This window comes from Triticum aestivum, chromosome 7D (genome assembly GCF_018294505.1).
Source record: "Triticum aestivum cultivar Chinese Spring chromosome 7D, IWGSC CS RefSeq v2.1, whole genome shotgun sequence".
In the NCBI taxonomy this organism is placed as follows: Eukaryota; Viridiplantae; Streptophyta; class Magnoliopsida; order Poales; family Poaceae; genus Triticum; species Triticum aestivum.
The window spans coordinates 33951209-33957925 of NC_057814.1; positions in this window are offsets into that span (position 1 = coordinate 33951209).

Genomic DNA, 6717 nt, shown 5'->3' on the forward strand with positions numbered 1-6717 from the left:
AGCAGATAGATGACCCTTAAGCGTGTGACCCTATAGGTTCAGTGAAGTATAGACATGACCCGGAACCCCTTCCGATCAATGATCAACATCGGAGCCGTGGACACCCATATTGACCCCTATACCCACACGAATAAATATTCGAGTGAACCTCCAGTTGCCGTGTGCTATTCCTGTTGCTTCGCGATATGTTACAAATACCCGAGGTGAGACATGTTGGCATTCCCGTGGATCAACAACTTGTCCACTATGCTAGTTACCTCGTTACCGGTATTGTTCTCTTTTCTCGTTATCGTGTTCCGGCATCCCCGTGATCAAATCACAAAGTGTCTGGCCAGACGATGATGGATACCGTAACACCGAGAGGGCCCAGAGATATCTCTCCATCGTCGGAGGAGCAAATCCCAATCTTGAGCTATCAAGTTACTTGACACACTTTTCCATGAACCCGTAAGCCGCCGTAATAGCCACCCATTTACGGATGACGTTTAACAAACCCCAAAGTTCATGAAGCAAGCATGAAGAAACTCGATACTCTCATGGTCTAAGGAATCATGCAAACGTTAACCATCTCTGTGTTATGTACCAATAAACTTGTGACGAATGAATCTCATAGCATAACATCAATTCGGGTCGATTCAACACAAATGTTCTCTTAACATTGTGCCCTCAAAGTTGCTGGCATAGACATGCCCATGACCAGGAAAACAGAATCATCATGCAACACTTGAGCTAGTCTTAGAGGCCAGACTAGGAATACTTCTTACCGTTTATTATTCCACACGTGCATTTGAGTCTTCCTCCGAGCCTCGTGGATATTGTAGACTCGAGAATCATTGCAGTTATAGCATGGAACATAAACATAATTATGAACTCGGAGATAAATAATATCATTTATTATTGCCTCTAGGGCATATCTCCTACAACTGCCCCCTCCAACAAAAGCCTAAAGGCAAGTTGTAGTCGAGGAGGAGACATGCAGTTGTGGTCGAGGGCGACACTTGTAGTTGCAAGTCTAGTATCGGACATACAACTCACACCCCTCTTCTGCCGCCCACCTACAAATCTCGTCGCCCCCTTACAAAAACAAAAAAATATCTAGTTGCAGCTAGGTGTGTAGGCATGTCGGTACGGTTGAGGGCGACACTTGCAATTGCAAGCCTACTATTGGACATTCAACTCCCCCCCCCCCCCTCCTATCAAAAAAACAAGGCCAGTTGCACTCAGAGAGGAGACATGCAGTTGCAGTCGAGGGCGACACTTGGAGTTCCAAGTCTAGTATCGGACATGCAACTCGCACCCCTCTCCCGTCGCCCCCTTAAAAAAACAAAATTGTTAGTCGTAGTCAAATGTGTGGGCATGCGATTGTGATCGAGGGCGACACTTGTAGTTGCAAGCCTACTGTTGGACATGCAACTGCCCCTCCCCCTCTCCAACAAAAAATGCAAGGCTCGTTGCAGTCGGGAGGGGACTTGCAGTTGCAATCGAGGGCGACACTTGCAATTTCGAGCCTACTATCACACATGCAACTCGCATCCCGCTCTTCCGCCGCCCACTTACAACACAAATGTCCTTTGCAATCGGGTGTGTAGGCATGCAGTTGCAGCCGTGTGTGTAAGCATGCAGTTGCGGTTGAGGGCAACACTTGCGTTGCAAGCCTACTATTGGACATGCAACTGCCCCCTCCCCCTCTCCGACAAAAAATGCAAGGCCAAGGAGACATGCAGTTGTGGTCGAGGGCGACACTTGAAGTTGCAAGCCTACTATTGGACATGCAACCCGCACCTCTCCTGCCGCCACCTTACAAAAACAAAATATGTCAATTGCAGTCATATGTGAGGGCATGTAGTTGCGGTCGAGGGCGACGCTTGCAGTTGCAAGCCTACTATTGGACATGCAACTGCCCCCTCCTCCTCTCTGACAAAAAAAATACTAAAGGCGGTTGCAGTCGGGGAAGAGACACGCAGTTGCGGACAAGAGCGACACTTGCAGTTGCAAGTCTAGTATCGGACATGCAACTCGCACCCCTCTTTCGGCGCCCACTTACAAATCCCACCGCCCCGTCACAAAAACAAAAAATGCCCGTTGCAAGCCTATTATTGATCACGCATGTTTGCAACTAGGTGTGTAGACATGCAATTCAAAACAACATATATGAGTGTTTTATCAATTATCAACTTTCTTTGGTATTTGCATCATATCAAAACAACATAGAAGGAAAACCTAACAAAACAAGTAAAACATTTTCAAATTTTTACTCGAAGCACACCAAAACACATAAATGGAAAAAATAGAATAGAAAAAACATGTACATCCATAATTGAAAGATGCACTTCAGTGTTACAACACTAAAAAAACAACCAAAAAGCTTATAGTTTCACTCATGTAAATTCAGTTCAGATTCATGTTACCCCCTCCCTTCCGCTCAGATTCAGATTTGGTACTCGTATTCTTACTTGTAGCATATCCATACAAAAAAAGAAAGAATGAAGAAGAGATACATACCATCATGCCCAAATGGACATCTGTCCTCGTGAGGCGGTGAATGAAAGGCAAACCTATGAATCCATCATGGAGAGTCAGCAGGCCTTGGAGCTCCAAGTCCTCAACCTCATTCAGTTGAAGCCCCCCTAGTGCGAACGATGCCTTCATCATCGTCGCCGGAAGCTTCTCCATCCTCATCATCTTCATCTGAAGCTTCCATGGCATCATCCTCATACATAGACTGCTCATCTTCAGATTCGTTGCAAATCTGGATCACACAAACAACTACCCTAGGGGAGGCTCGTCCAAGTAGGACAACACCAGCTGACCCTTCCCCGGCTTGTTGTTTGCATAAAACTTCCTCCAACCTCTCCCATACATTGTGCTCTGTGTGCGACCCGTGTGACACTTTACAGTGTACGATCGTTTGTTTGCCACAAATATCTCTTCTCCAGTCATGTCGTTGAAACAGATCCTTTAATTGCATGGCACAACCTATTTGGGTCGAACACACAAATCAAAATCGAAGTCAGGAGTGGTATCATGACAAAAAAACTAAATAAAAGAAATAAAGGATCAAGAAAATGGAAGATACAAAAACAACTAAAACAGAAACTGTTGAGTTACCCCTGTGTTCTTGAAGTCCTCCCATACATACATGCTGAAACCGCTTCCCCCGAACAGACTCCACAAACCATCTCCCGTGCACATAAAAAGAAGAAAATAAATAAATAAATGGGTAACTCACTAACAACACACTACAGAAAAAGTAAGAAAAGGGATCAGAAAAGCATAAGTAAAAAAGAACAATTTCGAAACATCTAGAAAATTTATTTTGTTATTTTTATCTCAATATTCATGCAGCTTTATGATTGTGTGAACAAAAACCCTGCTTACCAGATGCTAAACCCCATTTATTTACAAAACAAAAAGTACTATTGCTGCCCCTAATTAATCTAATGCAGCAGTGGTGACAAACTACCAGGGGCATGTGCCACAAAATTTCCCTGCTGTGTTAACACTCAACAGAAAACAACAGCAGATCAACTTGTCGAAAAAGAATGACTAGCAGAGGTTATATCCTAACAAAAAGGTTAACTTACGCAGCCTAAACACATGCTCCTGCTATATAGAGGGGGTAAATTGCACTCTTTGTTTAATCTCTGTGCAGAACATGTGTATGTAGGGTGCTTGTTTACATCAGCGCAAAGCAAAAAATAAAAAAAACTCTTGTATCTCCTTGGTTTAACATGGCTTATTTAATTTTTGTTGTCCTGCAAATAAATTGCCCCTGTTTTACTAAGTGTCACAAAGTCATAGTATAAGATTCAGTGCTGGGTAGTACTTTTGCTCAAATGCTAGACCAGATCTTCTCAGCTAAAATCCTAAGGAACTTCTCTAAGTACCTACAAGCATAAAAATTAGTAGTACCGGTAGTACTACTTCCAAGTCAGTCCAAGGAGAAACTTCATGTCAGTCTCCTAGAGCTACTGGACTTTAGTACTACTACTAGTTGTAAAAAAATATTTACTGGAGAGTACCAAACTAGTAAATGGGTTCAGTGAAAAACTGAAAAAATATATTCAACATACTGCTTGAAAAGGGGGCATGTCAAACAATCAACATGCCACTGCTAGCAAAATGGGTTCAGTAAAAATCATACTCTTCTTTCCCTGAGAATGATTTCAACATTCTACTGAGTCGCATGGGTTCAGTAAAAAATCATACTGCTAGTAACAAAAATGGGTTCAGTAATCATACCCAGCCCACACAATCTACAGTATAAAAACCAAAAACAAAACAAAGAAACATTTAGAGTGCCACTAAAAAACTGTATTCAACATCTGTCCATGAAAAAAAATGAATCTACATCATATGGATGCCTGCATACCTACATACCAATAAAATCGAACAACGTTCTTGAAACACAAACACAAATGAAATCAAAATAAAAGGGGCCAAACTCTGGGGCGATTCTCTGCTTGAAACTACTAATCAGTACTTGATCCAAACAAATCGTAACCCACACAAACAACCCCCCCCCCCTTCAGATCTATGGTATAGCGCCAACGAAAAATAACAAACAAGTTAGGGATAACTTACTCCACCAGCAGCGTCGCTCATCCTCTCACGCTGGGAGTGCAGGAGCATGCCGATCTATCCATCCGAAGAAACCCTGCAGCTCGGAGACTCTTTTTCCTTTATGGAGTTCTTGGATTCGAGAGAGGGGAATGGAGAGAGACGAAGTGGAGTGACAGTAATTGCCAGTTCCCCTCCTCTTGTTGACCACGGGTAGTTGCTCCCCCTTGCGTCTCCGTAGTAAATGTAAAAAAAAAAAGAGGCCCGAAAAAACAATACAGAACAAACAAAAAAAGCATCTGAACGCCTGCCCAGCCCACAAAAAGAAAAAACACTCGGTCCCTCCCCCGGCAAGGGGCGACGGCCCAACAAAAAAAAACAGAAAAAAGAAACGGTCTGGGCCGCGCCTTAGACAGGCCAAAACAAGGACAAAATATCCCCAGCGCGAATCTACAGGCAAACAAAAATTGAACGGCTGACTCGTCGACTGAGACTTCGCGACTGTGATTTAGCAGTTCCGTTCTTTTTAATTTCAATTGAAAAAAATATTTACAGCTATTTTAATGTACATTCAGTATAATTTACAATGGTGTGCACATAGACAGAGTTTGTTGGAACCGCCACTGCCTCGCCGCAACTCGCCTCTCCCTCGCTCAGCTCGCTCTGGCTTACCGTGGCTCGATGAGAAAAGAGAGGAAGAAGAAGTTCAGAGAAGAGGTGGACACTGAGATTTTTCCAGCGCACGAACGCTGTTCTTTCTCCTCGAGCACGAACTCGACTATGTCACCAAGCTACAGGAGGGAACCAAGGCTTTATACCCGCGAGCACCGGCCTGCCAGGCCTTGCCTTGCACCCACTCGCCCACCCACTTCCCCACGTCCTCCGGGCTCTGGCCGCGTCCACGCACCGCGCCCGTACGCGATCGCCACGGCCTCCCAGCGCGCCCGACGCGGTCTACCCCTCCTTCTTGCTCGCTAACAACCCGACGTGGCCCCGCGCACACACGTGCTGGCTCACGCACTCACACACGCACACCTACGCACACACACCCCGCGGACCCGGCGCGCCCAACACGTCCGGTGCGCGCCCATACACGCACCAGCCGTGCCAGGAGCGATGCCGCGGCTTATTACGCCCAACACTCGCGCCCTAAGCCGCGGCTCAGAGCAGCCCGGCGTCCTTGACGTCGCCGTCGACAAGCAGTGCCCGCTCCGCCGCCGGCGCCTTCTTCCACTGCGGGCAGTCACGTTTGAAGTGACCCCGCTTACCGCACTTGTAGCACCGGCCTTTTCTATTGCCGCCGAAGCCCGACGCCTCACTGCGCGCCCCGTCGTCGTCGTCCCGAGCTCCGCCTCGATGTCGCTCGCGCGCCCGCCATTGCGCCTCCGTGAACATCAGCTGGTCCCCGCCATGGCCGCCTCCGTCCTGCCCGCGCCGACGTAGCCGCTCGTCGAAGGCCTTCAGCCGCCCCAACGCGTCCTCGAACGCCATCGTGTCGACGTCACAGAACTGCTCGATCCCGGCCACCGCCAGGTACAGGCGGTTCGGCACCGAGTCGAGCAGCTTCTTGACGAGGGCGGCGTCCTCCAGGGTCGAGCCCAATGCCGCGTAGCGCGCCGCCATGCCACCGAGCCTGCCGGCGAAGTCGTCCAGTGACTCGGCGTCCGCCATGCGCAGGAGCTCAGACTCCCCGCGCAGCGTGCCCAGCCGAGCTGCCCGCACGCGATCAGCTCCGACGTACCTCGTCTTGAGGGCCGCCCACACCTCCGCCGCGGTTTTCTTCGACGCCAGCTGCATCAGCAGGTTCTCCGCGAGCGCGCCGAGCAGGTACGCCCTCGCCGGCTTGTCCTTCTTGGCGATCACGGCCGCCGCGGCGTCCTCCGGCACCACCACCGCCTCCCACAGCCCGGCCGCATCAAGGTTTGCCTCAACCTTGATTGCCCAGGCCGTGTAGTTCTCTCCGATGAGCAGCGGCACCGGCTGCGGCAACGAACCGCCCGCTCCGCCGGCGTACGGGACGATGGACATCGCCGGCGAACCCTGATCTCCACGTGGCTCTGATACCAATTGTTGGAACCGCCACTGCTTCGCCGCAGCTCTCCTCTCCCTCGCTCAGCTCGCTCTGGCTTGCCGTGGCTCGATCAGAAAAGAGAGGAA